The sequence below is a fragment of the Helianthus annuus genome, chromosome 17 (assembly GCF_002127325.2).
Source record: "Helianthus annuus cultivar XRQ/B chromosome 17, HanXRQr2.0-SUNRISE, whole genome shotgun sequence".
Lineage (NCBI taxonomy): Eukaryota > Viridiplantae > Streptophyta > Magnoliopsida > Asterales > Asteraceae > Helianthus > Helianthus annuus.
Genome location: NC_035449.2, coordinates 116,798,093 through 116,818,274, shown reverse-complemented (window position 1 = coordinate 116,818,274; position 20,182 = coordinate 116,798,093). Strand labels below are relative to the sequence as shown.

Genomic DNA, 20,182 nt, shown 5'->3' with positions numbered 1-20,182 from the left:
GATGATCATAACCCCGATTTTACAAATGAAATCAACAAAACTTATTTTCCGGAAAAAACCATTTTGATTAAAACAAACTTAAGTGTTTTGAAATCATAATGGGAAAATAGTTTGTTGACAGGGGGAGTTCTCATTGTTTATGCCAAGTGGATGGAGAATTGAAGCTTGAAAAATCAGTTTGTCACTTTATTTGTATTGTTTGTATTCAAATTTTCCTTGAAAATCAAAAACTGAAACATATTTTTGATTTTAGGGGGAGTAAAAATTTTAGAAATTTCGAAAATTTGAAAAATCCAAAAACATGATAAAAATCTATAAAGTCAAAAACATTGAAAAAAATCAAAATGAGTTTTGCTGTGAAAAGAGGAAATGATAGTATATCAGTGGACTATCATAACACGCTAAAGATTTGGAATGTCAAATGTGATAAACGATCTAACTGATGATGTGTCAGTAGGTTTTTACTCATTCAGTAGTTTGTTTTCGAGATATAAACTTAAATCGAATACTTGCTTATGTCGTGGGGAACATCTCTTGGCTATATGGGTAACCCCCGAAATCTTGTTTGACAGATTTTCTATTTCTGATATACTAGGTCTTTGTGCGTGGTGATATCTGGGGTATTCTACATGGACTTCTGATTTTGCAGAAGCAATAGCCTAGTCCTCGTATAATACTTTGCATAGCTTTGATCATAAAGCTCACCCTCAGCATAAAAAATGATGAAACATTGAAAAATGCTAATCATGTGTTGTTTAAGAAAAGATCCCCAAATGGGACACACCTAAAGTCGAGCCATCATCTCTTTGTCTGAACGGAAGTTCTAACCTGAGCTCTCATGGCCTCGCATTACCCGTTTACAGATATCATTAGTGTACATTCACCTGTAAGACTGAATATAGAAATCTGGATACGGGAGTAATTCTGAGGTGGGACACTCAAATAAGTTTAAGTGCTTAAAACATTAATCTCGTATCTCGAAACAGTTGAACTTTGTGTGAAAATTTAAAGTGGAGCAGTATACTGACAATCTACGTGAATCGTTTAGAACTTAAAATGTTTAAAGCTTAACGGTGTTAGTGATTTGTCTCATAAACTGATATGATCCTCTTACACAAACTCACAAAAATATTGTTTGTATATATTTCTTTACTGCTTCTCATTATAAAAATCCAAAAAGATTTTTGACAACTGATGTTCGAGAGCTGATTTTCAAAATTCCGAGTGTTAAACATGATGAACAACAGGTGAGGGGGAGTCTGTTTGAAATGAGAAATGATTTTGAAATGTTTAAATGGTTCATTAAATTGAAACCTAATTTGAATGTTTTTCCTACAAGTGATCATCAGAGATTATAAAATGTTAAATCATTTTGATCGATACCTGCAAGTGAGTTATAAATATGTCAAATTGTTAAATTTGTGAAATTTATTGTTAGGTAGAGAGTTGTGCCCATGGCTAAACCTGAGCAGAGTGTGAGCCAGGTCACGATCCTAGATCAAGAGCCAGCTACAGATCATGGGATAACATTCAGAATAAAAGATGCTTAGAGCCAGATTCGAACCCTGATGTTCTCGCAAGCTGATGATGCTGAAAAACTTAAGGAATTAGGAGATCTGATTAAGAGAATTAGAAAGTTCAAGAGCCAGATTGTGATTCTAAAACTGTAAAGAAAAGAGGAGACTAAAGATTGTTAAATCAACATTCAAGGGGGAGTTTGAATGATTGAAAGCCAGTTTGAGATTCTGGAAGAGATTAAGATTGAATGATGCTTACACTGTCAGATACACAAAGACTAATCAAGACTGAAGACGTGTTATGCCGAAGACTCGACACTGAAGACTTCGTCAACATCCAAGGGGGAGTCTGTTGGTGCATATGTCTGTTGACTTCGTCTTGTATCGAGTCTTGTGTCTAGATTAGATAGAATGGAGCTTGATAGGCTAGTTTAAAGGAAATTGGTTGTGCTGGACCATTTCGGACGAAATGGCAAAAGACATTTCCCACGAAATGGACTTTGTCCATTTTGTACGAAACGAATCTTGTGCATTTCATGCGGAATGCCTTTCCTATAAATACCAGTCTTGCCAAGTCATTTGTAACAGTTCTGATTCCGGTACCGAAGTGCCGCCGAGGTGTCTTCTGATTGTAATTCGTTGACAAATCAATAAACAAGATGTTAAAAGTGATTCTGTGTGTAAATCAAGCCGATTCGAAATCGATACGTTAGTTTCCGCCTCTCGTATTGATTAGAACTCTTCTGAACGACTCGTTTCGGTCGTGCAAACGATCCTACATCTTCCATGCCCTCATTGGCTAATAAAGGAGGTGCATGCATGACTCATGATTAACACATCTTCCAACCTCTTCCATAAACCAAGAAAAATCAATTTAAAACCATCTCATTCTCTCTCTCTCTCTCTCTCTTGTTCACGACTGCACACACAAAACACACACCAAATTTCGAAATTTCAACAAAGTTCTTGAATGTTCATACTCATTACAAGGTGTTTATGTGTCCAAATGGTGATCTAGAAGTGATTTCAAGGTGTTTCAAGTCACAATCAAGTCCAATATCACCAAATTTTACTAAAAATCATTCAAGAACTTGAAGGTATAAAATTTATTTTAGAAACCTTGTTTTAGATTCTTGATGATGTTGATGATGATAGAAGTTTCTCAAAGTTCTTGAAATTATTCACAAACTTGAAAACTAAAATAAATGGGTTTTTGAATAAAATAAAAATGGATGTGTATGTGTATGTATATGTGGCCGTACATATGCATGTGTGTATGTAAGGGTATAAGTTTTGATTTTTGGTTTGATCTTGCTTGATAATATGTTGAAAAGTGATGTGAATGTGATCTTGGAAAGTTCAAAAATGGGTTTTAATCATGTGAATGAACATGTAGAAGTAAAAGTTTGGATTCGTATGAGTGTATGTATATATGAGCCGTGTATGTATGTATGTATAAGTATGCATGCATGTAATATTTTGATGAATAAAAGTCTTAGATATGTAAGAATGTGTAGGTCTTGCATTTATGTTAAATGATTTGATGATGATATATGAAAAAGATGATGTTCTTGGAAGTTTGAACATGAGTAAAATGCATGATAGATATGATTTAGTTCATGCATGTTGATGATAATATGCTATGGGTGCATTAGATGCACATATTTGGGCATGCATGTTGAAAGATGATCAAGAAATGATGATTTGAATATGATTTGTTAAAAATAAAGTATGATCAGAATCTAAACACTAAAAATATGAATATTTGAAGTGTTAAATGGAATAAAACTTTGGCATGATGATTACTAGCTTTGCATGTTGTATTTGGTGCTTTAAAAGTTGTAAAATACGTGAAATCGTATGATTTATGTGAGTTACACAAAAACTGCACTAATCTGATTATAACCACTATTTTAATCAGTAAATAACATGTATTTTGTTAAAATATCAAGTCGTTTCGAGTTGGGATGATTATAGTAACGTTTAATGCAAAATTATGCGTTAAAACAGTCAAAAATCCGCTTTTCGAGTGATTTTTATAAAACTGATTTAGATCAGTAAGTAAACTGATATTTTTAGTTTAAAAATGAGTATTTTAACACATTGAAGTTTACTTGGTGTTTGGTTGGTCATACGTGACTTCCGACGCCCGAAAACGTTACCGAATCGCTAAAATACGCATTTTTCAATGTACACTAGCATGGATAAAATTTTGGGTAAACCTTATGTGTTAAAATGAGTTATGTGATTTAAACATGAGAATGTGAAAATATGTTAAGTTTTTAACATGATATTAGAAATCTAGCTTACGCATGTATGCTTGTACGTTTTGTGCGGTAGAAACGGTAAAAATCGCGTTAAATGTGTAACTTGTTTGTCGAGCATGAAATTTGATACATATGAGATATTTTATGTATATTTGCTTTAAAAATAATAAAATAGATAAGTTAATAAGATTTCGTGTGTTTCGATGATAATTTATGTGAACGTTTATATATATAGGCTAGGAGTTGGCCAGAAAGTCCAAATTTCCTAAAAAGTGTAAAAAGTTATAAAACAACATAATGTCAACCATAAAACACACCAAAAACCCACAAATAATATCATGAAGATTACAAAAAATCATGTATGTGGGTTTTGTGTTGTGTTTTAGATGTTAAGGCTCTGATTATGGAATGACAAATATTATTGTGTTTTATGTTGTTTAGCATTATGTGTTTTATATTCATAGTTATACGATTGTGCGTTTGAAGTTTTTATGGACTATTAGGGTTTGTTTGGTATGGGGTAATGGAATGGACGGGGGAATGGAATGGACGAGGTAATGGAATGGACGAGGTAATGGAATTGATTATTACCATTCCATGTCTTGTTTGGTTACCATGTGAGAATGGAATGAACCTTACCTTTTGTTGTTTGGTATGCGAGAAAAGACGAAGGAATAAAATCGGATGACGGTGGTCAATGATGGGCGGCGATGGTGGGTGGTGATAGGTGGCAATTGTAGCGGCGGCGGTGGTGGTGGGTGGAGACGGCGGCGAGTGGAGACGATGACGGGTGGTGACAATGGTGGTGGTAGTGGTGGGTGACGGTGAAGGTGGGTGGCGGCGGTGGTCAAAGGTGGTAGCGGTGGCGACGGTGGTGGCAGGTGGTAACGGTGGTGGTGGTTGATAGCGATGACGGAGGTGGGTGGCGACGACGGCGGTGATCGGAGGTGGCAGCGGCGATGGTGGCGGCGATGATCGAACGTTAGTGGTGGCGGTGATCGGCAACGGCGATGGTGGATGGCGACGGTGGTGGGGATAAAGGTGGGCGGCCGGTGGCGGCGGTGGCGGGTGGCGGCGAAGGTGGGTGACAGCGGCGGATGATAGTGGTGGTGGGTGGTGGTATCGGTAGTGAGTTGTGGTGTTGTTAATGAAGGGTGAAGAGGGAATGGAATGGAAAAAAAACAGGGGGAAGGGATGGAATGATTTTGAGGGAATGGAATGCATTTTGGAATGGGCGATTCCATTCCTTCGACCAACCAAACACTCTTTTCTTCATTCCCTCGCAATGGTACATTCCATTCCACCTTTCATTCCTGCATACCAAACGCTACCTTAGAGTTTGAATATGGTGTTTTAGTAATATTCATTCTATTATTTGTGAGTTTTAGGTGTGTTTTATGACTTTTTACACTTTTTAGGAAACTTGGACTTTCTAGCCGAACTTCACCCTATATATATATATATATTACGACGCGCAAACCGTATATATATTGCGTATAAACGGGAGAGTTAACAGATTTACACAATAATGGTCACCAATAAAATCGTTCAAGTCGCAAAATCATAAAAATATATATATATGGACTCATATAAATATTAATGTGCCAACATAATCAAAAATGATAACTTTTCGAGAAAATCTTAAAGTTATGTGATAATTCTAAGAAATGGAGAAACTTAGGATTTTTGTCTTATGAATACTGATTTAAAATCGTTCCTAAATATATATAATAGGATGTGTAGAAATAAATCTCTGAGATTGCGCTATTTAAAATACGCACCCAAAGGTGAGTGTCACTAAACCCCTCTTTTTACTACTTTGTATATAGTTTGGGGGTAGAAGACGTCAATAAAAAGGTTTAATAATGTTTTTGAAATAAAACATACCTTTTAATATAAAATATATATTTTCGTTGAAAATATATGAAATTTGATAAGTCATACGTTTCGAAGTAAAAACGTTTTTGATGGATGAATGGTACGGTATTTCCTAGGCGAAACAAGACCGTAACGTTGAACGGATGCCGGCCTGGGTCTCGAATGATGGAGATTCAGGGGATTTGTACAACATCGTGTATTAAATTGTCATATTAGTAGGATATATATATTGTACGTGAGGCAGACATCATATTGTTCTTCAAGGGAACCTTGCGCCCATGATGTCGTTTAATCATTTAAGTATTGTACGCGAGGAATTGTTGGTAGACCTATCGGGTTGACAACCCCGTCGTGACCGGTCGCCCCGTGTCAAGTCAAATGACGAATTGATATTCTGTTTATTGTCTAGCTTTGATTATCCCTGCATGGTTAATATATAGTTCGTGTCGTCTAGCTAACATACGAGTCTGAAAGTTGACGCAATAATTTAATATACAAAACCTGGGCAATATTACTGTTTTCGGATTGTTGAACCGACGGATGGCCCATGGATTTTATTAAGGAAGTAAAATGGACTTTCTAAAATTATGTGGATATTTTCTAATAAACACCTAATCAGAAAGTTTTCCTTGGAATAATATTGTTTGTATTGAATATGTGAACTCACCTTCCTTTATGTTGACACTTGATTTTAACGTGTTCTACCAGTACTTGAGTTTGGCTTAGGGAATTATGGCATACCTTGTGGTTGTTGATGCATGTTTTGTCACTTAAATATGTTGGACTAATTTTAAAACTTTCTAGGACAAATGTAATAAGATCCATAAGGATCAAAGACAATTTAACTATGTCGTGGTTGTGTCATGTTATGGGACGTCATGCTTAAAAACATATGTTTTAATTAAGTTAATATGTCCAACACTATAATGCATCAAACATCAAGATAGAAATGGGCACCAGCTTCCGTCACCACTACTTTTTATATTCCGCTGCGACGTATTTGGGGTGTGACAGAAGTTGGTATCAGAGCCAATGGTTGTTAGCAAACTAGATGTTTTCGGAGGAAAACATTAGACTTCAACCGAAAAATTTTGAGATTTAAAGTCCAAAATTCTCGAAGCCAAGATTTTTAAATAAATAAACATGGAAAATTTTATCATGTATGAAAACCCTTATGTGTTTATGTGCATACGTGATTTTCTGTTTATTTGGGCCTTATATGTTAGGAGGCATCCTGAGTTTGATTGTGTCTAGGAGGCATTTTCTAAAAGAACAAAGGAACATGAGAGGAAACGAGTGAGATGATATTGGATAGTCAAAACAGAATGTTTAAAAATATTGACAAAGCATAAGGATTGTGATCATTTGTTCATTACCTAAAACAAACAAATGACACGGTGACTAATCAAAGTAAACGGATCATAATAATGTATCGCGAAGACATGCTTTAGCCTATAAGTGGACACTCACCCCAAGAGTTCACAGGTTTCATCCAAAAGTGACTCAAACCATTAGACATGCATATAAGTAATAAAGTATCCTCAACAACATGCAAGTAAAAATAGTTGTGAAATAATAAAAAGAAAAAAATTATAACAAATATGAGTAAATGAATTGGCTACTTTGGTATGTTAAAAGCACTAAAGGTGTACTTTTTTTTGGAAAAAAAACGTAAGCTTTAAGTTTCATGTCCTCATGCCTTAACCACTTTGAACTATAGGTAATTTTTTGAGGGATGTCCAAATATCATTAGGTAGATATACATATTTTTTCACAAATATAGTAAAATACTAAGTTTTAGCATTTTCGGCAAAAAAAAATAGTCTTCAAAATAAAATCTAGGTTATCATGTTCTTGAAATCTAAATTTGTTTGTTACAGGGGACTTTCTCAAAGATCTGCAAGAAGAATATAGAAACTGGGAGGCAAGTGCTCCTTCACAAGCAAAACCAAAGAGCTTATGAGAGGAATTAGCTGTAAGATTTTGTTTAAATTGATGTAACGAATAATGGGTTTCATAAAGTTACTAAATTTCTTGCAAATGATAGGAAACTGGGGAAGAATTTGTGGAGTTTCTTTAAAAGGAGCTGAATATAGCGGATACGGAAGATGAAACAAAGAGTAGATATGAGAAACCTGTGGCTTCAGGTAAGGGTAGAAACAGAAATGGTAGCGGAAATGAAGGTAGTAAAGGAAGCAGTATTGAAGACAAGATAAATGAAATTGAAGCTACACTTGCTCAGTTGAAAAGAGAGTTAGGGTTGTGATTTTTTATATACAAAATGAGAATATTTAGATTATTTAATGCTGTAAGTTTATTGATAATCAATTATTTATCTGCAAATCCAGATTAAGTTTAAGAATACAGGAAAAATGTATTTTTCTATATTTCTCTGTGCAAAGCTTGTCACATTACAACAAATTGCCTGTTTTAATACCCAAATGGTAAACTGGGCGATTCTACGTGTAAGGTTGATTCGTTCGTAAGTCATTATGTAGAAAACCTCTAAGAAATCTCTAAAACGAAATCTGAAAAACAAAAGCATTAGTTGGTGATCACTAAAAATGGGAACTTGCTGTGAATGCCTAAGCCTTGGTCAACTTGCGGTATCAAGCGGGTTGAAGCTGGAGGGTGTGGTTGGAGCCCCAAAGGGATTTATCAGGCCACGTAGGATCCACATCAGCAATGGAGCCCCCTTTAATTTGAAGGGTGTGGATGGAGCCCCCTATTAAACAAAATAAATTTTTTTTTGATTGGTTGACATGTTATGGGCCCTACCTGAACACATTAGAAAGCTCGTTACCATGCTAGCGCCTCACCATGGTGCCCCCCTCTTAAAATGGAGGGTGTGGTGATAGAGCCCTTAGGGGCGCTATAGTGGCTGACTTGGCGGGGGTGGCGCCCCCACACCCTCCAGCTTGAGTAACGGGTAACCTTTTTATATAATAAAATGGGCTGGGTCAAGACAGACCCGAAAGTCATTTTGCTCACCAGCAATTGCTGCCTTAATATACTTTGTGTTGTCTATTGTAATATAAGCATGTGAAAATGACAATCAGTCTATGCTCATGCCACCGAGAAATATGACAAACTTCTGTTGTATGTTAGTATCATGAAATAAATTGCAATTTTGATTGAATGGTATCCTTGTAAAGGTTTTATTTATTAATAATCCATGGCCTAAAAATACCCTTTAATTTGTAGTCTCTCTAAGTGATATGTTTCCCGCCGCACCGCGCGGGTAAACGACTAGTATATATATATATATATATATATATATATATATATATATATATATATATATATATATATAGCAAAAGTATAATGTACAAAATGGCTTAACCTACATTAACATACGCGACAGAATTTATAACGTGCGTAATTATTTTTTTCACCATTATAACGTGCGTGATTATCACCTCCATGCGTGATTATCACCTCCCATGCGTGATTATCACCCAAAAACTGCTCCCATGTGTTATTAGGGCTCCCATGCGTGATTATTGCCCAAATATGATGGTTGAGCGCGTCGCGTACGTGAAGTAGGATAAGGACTTTTGTATGTTAACCTTTCCCTATATATATATATATATATATATATATATATATATATATATATATATATATATAGAAACAGGATCAGGAGAAAACGCTCAAAAGTGTGAGAACGGGGAGAACGCATCCTGGCCCAACACGTGTCACACGGCTTAGAGAAGGGCGGAGGGGCTTTTTTGTCCTTTTATCTTCTGCTTTTCTAGTTCCGCTTTTCCCAATATTTGTTTTATTTTTTGGGGTTTAAGATTTTTGGCGTTAACCAAATTCAATAATTAATGACGTTTAATGGTTTCATCGTATTAACATTTTGGCGTTTATGCCGTTTTTCAAATCGTATGCCATTGGAACCCCAGGGTGGTCAGGAATCTAGGGTGGTCAGGAATCTATCTGAATGGCGTTTTTTCAAGACGTTTTAAACAAGATGGCCCATTGTTCTATTATTTTTATATACATTTTGGCGTTTGTGGTAACTTGGCGTTTTACAATTGTAAGATTATTTCACAACCACAGGGAAAAAATATAAAAGTGAAGAAAATAATTAAAAATCATAATCGGATCTCTCTTCACAATCTTCACTGTCATTAGTCTCTCTCTTCTTTGATAGTACAAGAACTGTCACCAAATATATGGCGTTTTATATAAAACTTAACAAACCCATCGGTTTGTTTATTTTGCCTGCTCGTCTGTTGAAGTGGCTTTTTGTGGATGTTTGGGTACATAGATCTATGACGTGTGGGTGGGTTTTTTGCTTTTTCTTCGTCGTCATCTTTATCTTTATAATCATAGCACTTTTCAGTGTCATTGATCTCTTTTCCTAATCCAAGCCTTATTCAAGAACAAAGAACACAAAATGGCATTCGATTGCCAAGTTACTCCTCTCAGCTAACAATCCATTCAGTGAAACTTCACGAAAAACAATACTGAATATCCAAGATAGCATATTAGCCATCTTTGATTTTTTTGGCGTTTTGCAGTTAGTGGTACTTAGTAGTATTTTGGCGTTTATTTTTTTTAGTTTGAGTAAATGGTAGTTGCTGAGAGTTATTATTTTATAGGATTTCTTTTGGCGGCGTAGGTTAGGCGGTGCATTATTATAATAAAGTATTCGTCGTTTCAGTTACTGTTTGTAATTATTGTTTGTCTTTCAAGTTTGGCGTTTTAGATTCTAATATAATAAATTTTCCGTCTCTTCATTTTTACTGTTTTGTAATTACTGTTTCTAGTTACGTTTTCAAGTTTGCTTTTTTTTATTTTTTTTATTTTTTGGGTTTTTATAATAGTTTTTCAAAGTAGTTTTATTATAGTTTGGGAGTTTTTTGGGGGCGTTTTACGGGATGATAGCGTTTAAACAAGCATTTTGGCTGTTTTGGCATTTTTATTATATATGGCGTTTTTATTATATAACAATCAACTGAAAAAGAAAATAAAAAAACGAATATATAAACAATTGATCTTCCAAATCTTCCATGTCACCGGTCTCTTTCTTCTTTTTTGAATCATCTTAACTGCCTGGTTCGACTTTCGTATGATTCATTTTGTTTTTTTTTTTGTTTTTCAAGTAGTTTTTTTGTAGCCGTTTGGAAGAATAAAGTGTTATATCAGCTTCTTTTTCTTGAAGATTTGTCCATCTCATGCAGCAAAATGTTATTGAATTTAGCTCCTTCAGCCAACAATCTTGAATTATCCAATGAACGATGTTTGATTTTTTTTAACTTTTTTGGCGTTTTACCGATAAAAATAACGCCACCAAATAAAAGCACCTTAAACCTCGAAATTTGATCATGATAAAATCATTAGTGTTTTGCTGTATGAGATGGACAACATTGTTAATCCTTGGTTAAGAAAGATAACTGATAATGTTGTCCACCCCATACAGCTAAACTTTATTGACAACAAACCTCAATAATGTTTTTGTATGTTTTGGCGTTATAAATTGGATGGAAGTTCAGGATAAGTCAATAAAATTTTACTCAATGAAATGGACAATATCCTCACTTAAGGATTTTTGTCCATTTCATTGAGCGAAATCTTATAGACAACCAAACTGAATTTCAAAAAATCATTTTGGGTTAGAAGATATTTGATGTTTGGGTTTTTTGGCGTTTCTAAGGCGTATGGGATATATTAAATATGGCGCTTGGGTTTTTGTGTGTGTTTTTATTGAAGGTCTGAGATGTTGTATATATAGGATTTTTTGGCGGTTTTTTTTAGGCGGGATTTTACTATAATTAAGTTTGGCGTTTTATATCTAATGGCGTTTTACTTAGAATGGTGTGTGATTTTTGTTTTTGGCGTTTTATTTCATGAGATGGCGCTTTGTGCGGAGAAGTCAAAAGACCTTTTTACCGTTAATGAAGCGCGTCCATGTAATAAAATTGATGTTATTTACGAAAACGCCACCGCGACAATCTAGTCCATAGATTGTTTTGATCGGACGATCCATAAGCGTTCTCACCGTTCTCACACTTTCTACCGTTTTCTCTAAATCCCGACCCTATATATATATATATCTATACTACTTTAATAAGCATATAGAAAGGACAAGAATGGTCATTTTTCACTTTACAAGTCTTTAAAACATCTTATACAACCAACTAAAGCACAAGTGTTGAAATGTGTTTGGGCGGGCAAAATTCGAGCTGTTCAAAATTTCATTCATATTTCAAATTTTATTCATTTAAATCACGTGTGTGTGTCTCTCTCTCTCTCTCTCCTTCAAAAGTACTTTTGTTTCTCTCTTCCCCTTCCCTCTCCTTCATTCTTTCGAAACCCTAAAAATAGCCGATCCCCTCCCCTTTGCACACACAAGCCAGTACAATCAATGGGAAAAAGATCGAGGGAAAACGATTGAGGCTTGAAAACTTCGACAACTAATCTAAATGGGATTCAATCCCCTGTGAAGCCAGTACAAAAGTGGTTCTTGGCTCCAGTTCGACATCTGCTGATGAAGAACTCTTACGCATCAGAGCTACCTATGTGTCTCACGATGCTCAGCTCCTTTGAAAAGCCAGGGGTGGCACCAGTTCGCCCCTAGAAAAGTTCATCAGAGGTCGGTGCCGCTCAGATTAAGGGGTTTGGGTGAGGTTTCATACAGGGGCTTGGCCGAGGTTTCAAAAAATTAGAAGGTTTCCTTTTCTTTTAAGTTTAATAGTTAAAATGGGCTTAATGAAGTGCTGAAAAGGGTAATTTGTGATATGTTCATCAGTTAAATCCTTACTTTTTTATATTTTTAGTTTTTTTTTGTGGATACACAGGGAACAACAATAATTGACTTGTAGTTTTTGCTTTACTTATATATTAATGACTGAACATTTCAGTTCATATCTTATTTGGAATCTAAATGGCTTGTATAAATTTTTAACAAGCTCGGATCTGATATGAATCTTCCGAGTCATGAGTTTAACAAGCTCATCTTTTGACTTTTTTTCCCGAGTCATGAGTTTAGCAAGCTCATTTTTTGACTTTTTTTTTCTTCCGAGTCATGAGTTTAACATGCTTTTATATTTTTATGTTTAACTTATCATTTTGTGAAAGTCGATTTATTGGATATCTCAGGAGGAAAAGAGAAGGGGAAAGGGTGCAGTGTTTTGTTTGGAGATTATAGCTTAAGATCTACACTGTGAGAATGTTTTTTGTTTGTTTTATTATAATTTGTTACTAGATCTGCAATTTTATTAGTTTTTTTATGTTTAAGATGTGGTTTTTGATGTTTTAGATCTGTAGATAAATGCTTTTTTGTATCAATTTTGTTTCTTAATGTTGTTCAAGTGTTGATTAAATTTCTATCTGTGAAGAAACATTTGAAGTTCGAACACTAATCTGATATAGTTTTTTTTTTTTTTTTTGAATTTATGTAATAAGAACCCTAATTGTGTGGATTAAGCTCTGGTTTTGGGCTTCTATATGCAGCAAACACCAGACAGTAATTTTTTCTGAAGGTAAAAATAAATTGACGTTTTTGGTCAAATAATTGATATATCCAATAGTCAAATATGTCTTTTCCGAAGAATAAAACGTCGATAATCACCAAAATAATGGCCAAACTCATTGTCTTTTCATTTAATGCTTTAATGCTGATAAGTACTTTTGGTATGAGAATAAAGTTTAACTTGTAGATTTATCTCTTTTTAATGACACACAGATCTTGAAGGTGTGACATAAATAATAAAACTAATGATTTGTGCAATTTGGGTAATAAGTTGTAATGCAAGTTTTAAAGGATACATGACTCTCATAGCTCCCACTTTTCCTCTCCTTTTGTTTTCCTTTTTGAATTAATTCATTATTGGTGTTTGGTGTGGCTCGGATGGTGGCGAAAAAGAGAACATATTCTGTAGGCTTATACAAATAATTCCCCAAAAAGTCCTTGCATGAACATGAATGCAGTTTTAATCTCATTAGTTATGTTGTTGCAGTTGCTGCTATGGAGTTTAGCAAACCAAGCAAGCCCAGGGTTCGGTATACAAGACCGTGGAGCCCATCTGCATCGGTGAAGCCTCTTAATAATAGTGGTTGCAGAGAAAATCGTACCAATAAGCATTCATATCATTTGGTAAGTAGAAAAGAAAATTTTTCGTGTACATGAAACACAATTAGGATGCAGCTTTGACTTTTAGGTCAAACATACTAGATTTCAACTTCCTCATATGGTCAGTTATTTGAATACTTTAAGAAAATTTGATAACTAGAATGAATTTTGTAACATATGCAATGGAGATAACCATTTCCTTTGGTAAAATTTCAAGAGAATAATGCTCTGATAAAAAGCGATATGTTCGACTCTGATCTAAAAAGTCAAAATGCTAGAGTAGGAAGCATGAACAAATAGAAAAAACTTGAAAAGACACTACATTTTATTATGGGTCGTACACATATGGTGAAAATCGTTTAACGTATCAGATCTTGCATGCGTTTTGCTTTTAATCTATCAGTTATTTCATGTGTTTGACTAGAAAGTCAATTTCGCAAAGCTTGGAAGCAACACGCTCGGGCGATATAGCACCTTCGACCTTGTAAGTCAGAACTCCCCCCCCCCCCCCCCCCCCACAGACACAGACACAGAGAAAACATGCTGATTATTGACATGCAACTTCTAGAAAGGTCAATTGTTAACCACTAATGCTAAAATAATAAGAATTCAGCAAGTGATAAGTTCATTAACTTGTCCTTGTTGGTTTTATGGAGTGTGCAGTAGAAGGGTTAAAGTATCTTATTTCCACCAAACTAATGGCAGTTGCATATTCACTCAGCAACTCATATTTAAATGTGCTTCTTACAGATTATATATGTCTACTTGTTTGCTGATGTTATTTGCTGTTGGATTTGGTAATTTGGGCCTGTATGAAATCCTAACAAAATGAAGTCAAATATAGAAAAATCAAAATTTGGCTTTGATTGTGAGTCAAGTATCCTGTTTGTATTGATTTATGATTCTCATATCATATTAGTTGTTATAACATGCTCAGAATGCCTTTAATGCTTAATAAATTTTAGAGTAAACTGCAATTTTACCCTCTGGGGTTTAAGATAATTGGCACTCTGACCCCCTCTAACGAAATAATTGCAATTTTACCCCACAACGTTGTTCTGTCGCATAATTACCCCCTGCCGTCAGTCAACGGTAGTTTGACCCTTATAGGTAAGGGTATTTTGGTAATCTTACCCATATTTATTATTATTATTATTATTATTATTATTATTATTATTATTATTATTATTATTATTATTAAAATCCATATAACCTAAAGTTGGGGGGTAATTATAAGCGGAGAAAACGCAGAAAGATGAATCATTCAGATGGATTCGATGATAAGGTTTCCTTTCCTTTTCTTTTTATTTTGTTTTTTAGGGTTTATTTGTTTGTTACATTTGCTTGCTATAAACTTTGATTTTTGGGGAATTTGTAGCTGTGTAGATTGTATACACCAAAATTTTAGGGCTCTTTAGCTTTTTCAAGAAATTCAACTTTTTCGATTGACTTTAAAACATCTGATACCAAAATTTTAGGGTTCTTGAGTCTCTTTAATTTTAGGAACAAAGAACTTCATTCTCGATAGAGGGTATCTGTTTGTAAAGTCAATTTGTTGAACTTGCTTGCTGTTTAGTTTAATTTTTGGGGAATTTGTATCCGTGTTGATTGTACAACTTTGTTAACCTAATTGAATGTATCACATGAAGACATCAACTTACTGAATACAGCTTGTTGATGTAGTGACCGGACAACCCTGTACAACCCAGATCTGGAAGAATGGATGGAACTAAAGTTCATCACAGTTATGCTATGTTGTATAAGAACTTGGTTTTTATGTGCTACCCATTTCTAGATTTCATCAAAGATGGTATCTTTTTATGTTTTTTGAAGTTGGGTATGTTTTTTTATGCTATATTGTTCAAAAATTTTGGTTTATATGTGGTACCCTGTTCAAAAATTCTGGTTTATTGTGGCTGAGCTGATGGTGGCGGTGGTCAAAAGAGGAGAAGGAGGTGGTGGTGGAGTTGATGGTGGCGGTGGTCAGAAGAGGTGAAGGAGGTGGTGGTGGTGGTGGTGGTGGTGATGAACTTGAGAGTATGAATCTAGGAATGAAGAATGAACTGATGATGATGAACTTGATGAAGATAGGGGCAAAAACGACTTTTCACATGTTATTAACAGTCAAACAAACGTTGACTTGACAGAGTTGGGTGCCAGGGGGTAATCTTGCGACATAACAACAACGTTAGGGGGTAAAATTGCAATTATTTCGTTAGAGGGGGTCATAGTGCCAATTGGCCTAAACCCCAGAGGGTAAAATTGCAATTTACTCTAAATTTTAAAGTGAAATCTTTATTTCATTTTAGAATAAAGTGCATGTTCAGATTTTTGTAGCGTACAAGTCAGTTTTCTTTCTACATTAAGATTGGTTGTTAAACCTCGGTATGGCCTATGACACTCACGGCCCAACAACAATACCTGGTGTCATAATTGGTGGCAGTCCGCCATATTTAACGTATAAAAAACTTTGTATGTTAAATATGGCAGACTCCCGCCAATAAACTATATTGTATGCCATATGAAGGGAAGCACCCGTCTCCCTCCTACAAAGCTAAAAAAATTATAAAAAAGCATTATCATGAGATGGTGCAATTTGAAATTCAGAAGCTGGCCAAAGGGTAAATATTTAATATGTTTTTTTTTAAATTAAAAAATCTGGTATTTATATTCTTTTAATAGTCTTTAAATTCCAATGACCGGTTTTGAAGTACCTCAACCGAAAATTTAGATTTTAGTTATGACATAACTGAACCGAACATTCTCATGCACACCCTTAGAATTACTCAAAACCGAACCACCCCGTACATAGCCCTAAACCGAACCGCTCCATACATAGCTCTAAACTTACCAACCTAAATGATATGTTTCCCGCCGCATCGCGCGGGTAAATGACTAGTATATATATATATATATATATATATATATATATATATATATATATATGGGAAGGTTAAAATGAAAACCACTAGTTAACACGAAAACTCGAAAACTAACTAAAAAAGCCTAAAAAACATATAAATTTTTTTTGCATACCAATTTTCTCTATTTAAATTATATAAAAAAAAAATTTCAAAAAAAAAAATTGTAGTGCACATGTGTAATAGTACACATGTGTATGTGTACTACACATGTGAATTATTAGAGATCTGCAATACAATTTTTTTATATATATATATAAACTAGCAATTTTTAATAAAAGAATCGAAAAAAAAATGTGTGTTTTTTTGGCTTTTTTAGTTAGTTTTCGAGTTTTCGCGTTAAGAATGGTTTTCATTTGAACCATCCCCTATATATATATTTATATATATGTATTACATGGGAAAGGGTAAAATGAGAACTACCTTGTATTGTGAGAACAATGAAAACTAGGCATTCTAAAAGTTTTTTCAAAAAAAAAATCTTAAAATTTTTTTAAAAAATCACTTGTTACAGAAAAAAATAAAAAATAAAAAAAATATCGCATGCAAACTTTAGATCAGATGTAAAAAAATTACATCACCATAAAGAAAATTTACATTAGTTGTAGATAAAACATACATTGGACGTAACTACAGACTTGTTGGGATTGAACCCTATCAGAAGAACAGATAATTAAAGCCAAAACTGGATCAAGGCAGTGGATCTAGAATAAGCAGATGTTATGCTTCAAATCTCTCCCCTTGAAAGTGGTTTCAACATCTGCTGATCTCCAAACAACTGACTGCTACAAACTGCTGACCAACAACTGCTGCCCAAGCTAAAGACTGATGGAAGACTAAAGCTCTGCTGTTCAATCTACTGCTATAAGTCAAGCTCTGCTGGATATGTAAAGCACTGCAGGGTTCACATCAGTGGAAGGATGCAGCAGTAGTTTAGTTCACTTTATGAATTTTATTGTAATAACAGTTGTTAGCATAGCAGTGCTTGTATAGGTCAGATGTTAGAGTTTGTTAGGAGGTTAGATGTCACTTTCATGGTGACGTCAGCTTAGATGCTTCAGTGGTTTGCTCGTGCCTATAAATAGAATAGTGCTCTGTACTGTTCTACTTAGCTCTTCACCATCTTCTTCCTGCACGAACAAATTACTGAGCTCGGGCTGAGGGGGAGTTTGTAAGCATACATGCAAGTGTAATCAAAGTTTGAAATAAACTTAAGCATTTGGTTCTCTGTTGAAAATGTATGTTTGAAAGCATTTCTCCTGTTTGATTGTGAAAAGTTTGTTTCCATTTAATTTCCGCCGCACTACTCTTTCATTGTTCATCTTAAATCAAACACAAATCACAATCAATCCAAACTTAGATCCTAAAAATTGGCATCAGAGCTCGGATAGTCAAATTTGATTAAACAATCATTTTGACATAAATAGTTCAGCTCGCAATCGTTGATACTGATAGTTTGTTCGTTTCGTTGAAAATATAGCAAGGTTTAATCACCATCAAAGTTGATTAATCAGTGCCTGTAAAACAACCAGGATGACGTCACAATCACAAGATGATAAAAATAACATTGGCTCTTTATTTAAACCACCCATGCTTAAACGTAATGAATACAACATCTGGGAGAGAAGGATGGGTCACAACCTTGCTCAACAGAATACTGGATATTGGAGGTCTATTGTTTTTGGTCCGCATGTTCCCATGGTGCCAAGTGCTGAGGATGCAAAGAAGTTCGTACCAAAACCACCTGAAAATTATACTGAAACTGATTTTCAAAAGTTCGAACGCGATGCCAAAGCATTTAGCATCATTGCATCTGCATTAGCCAATGAAATCTATGATGGGCTATTACATTGTAACAATGCTAAAGAGCTATGGGATGCATTGAAGGAACAGTGTGGGGGGACGGAAGAAGTTATTGAAAATAATAGGGAAATTTTGAATCAACAGTATGAAACATTTTGTCACATCAAGGGTGAATCATTGACCCAACAGTTTGAACGTTTTAACTGTCTCATTAGTGAACTAAGGCTTGTTAAAGTTACTTTTGCTAACTCAACACAAAATAGCAGGTTCCTTAGATCACTTCTTGAAAAGTGGGACACAATTGCTTTTGTGACTAGAAATTCAGCTGAGTTCAAAGATCTGACCCTGACCCAACTTCATGGTAGACTCCTGACCTATGAAAGGGAGTTAAACCAGAAAAAGAGGTTGCAAGAGTCTGGCAAAGTTGTTGATGATTATTCATTTGGCAACACAGCTCTGCTTGGTCAAGAAGAATCTGGTAGCAGAAGTAAGGATCAGAGTTATGATCACTTTATTGACATAACTGCTGGTGGAAATTTTAACAACTCTGACTCTCACTCTGCAAATTATGCTTTCACTGCAAATTGTGAAAACCAAATGTCAGATAATTTGTGTTTTGAACTCAATGATTTGCAACATTTTGATCCCACTGACTTAGAAGAGATGGACATTTTGCATCAATTGGCTTTGCTTAGTGTTAGAACAAGCAAATTCTATAAAAGAACAGGGAGAAAATTCCCAGGGCTTCATGGGAATTTAAAGGTGAGGTTGGATAAGTCAAAAATTAAGTGCTACAAATGTAATAGGCTAGGTCATTTTGCTAGGGAATGCAGGAGTCAAACCACTGGTCCAATAATTACTCATCCTAGCTCAAACCCTAGACCACAACAAGAAAGCACTGTGCATTATACCCAATATACCCCTGCAGCACATGTTAACACTGCTCATTATGCTGCAACCCATGTGCCTGTGCATTATGTTCAAACCACTGTTCCATAAATTCAGCATGTTCAAGCCCCTGTCCCTCAGGCACAAGTGCAACCTGTTGCACCTCAACAAGCTGCTCCACCAGTTGTACAACCAGATCAACAAAGTTTCTTTACCCAAGGCTTTGTTGACTGGAGCAGCATGCCTGATGAGCTTGGTGATGAAAATTTTGCAATCTATGCTTCTAATGATAATTTTAATGATGAATTTTGTTTGATAGAATTAGAGTCAATACCAGAAGGGGTAGAAACTGAAAGTGAACAACTAAGTGTTGAAACAGTGGATGAAGTGGTTTAAGTAGTGGTTACTGCAGTTGCTGGTGAACTACTGCTAGGAGAAAATTCAGAAACCCTGATTGAACCACTGTCTGACCCCTGGTCCAAAGAAGACAAAGAAAAGAAGAAAGAAGAGAAAGCAGGTGAGGAAGAAGGGAGAGCTGATGAAGAAGGTGATTATCAATGTGATTGTGCCATGATGGCTGCTGCTAAGGTATCACCTCAAGTTCTTGAAAAACTGTATTCAGACAAATGCATAATTGCATTTGCTAACATTAAAGAGGTAAATGAAAACCTTAGGGATAAGGTCTTATCTGATGAAGTCAAATTTGAAAAGTCATTAAAAGAACTTAAAAACAAATTGGCTGAAAAAGACAAAGAAATCAGCAGTCTCAAAGAAGAGCAAAGCATAACCAAGACCCAACTCCAAACTATGGTAGAAAAATACCAA

At 35.1% G+C, this 20,182-nt stretch overlaps 1 long non-coding RNA gene across 1 annotated transcript; it reads left to right on the top strand.

The window, feature by feature from the left end:
• The first annotated feature begins 11,958 nt into the window (after positions 1-11,958).
• Positions 11,959-14,900, top strand: LOC110923027. The gene is made up of 4 exons (XR_004886617.1): positions 11,959-12,836; positions 13,079-13,550; positions 13,633-13,769; positions 14,170-14,900. It is a non-coding gene; the product is annotated as an uncharacterized LOC110923027 (long non-coding RNA).
• The last annotated feature ends 5,282 nt before the right edge of the window (positions 14,901-20,182 follow it).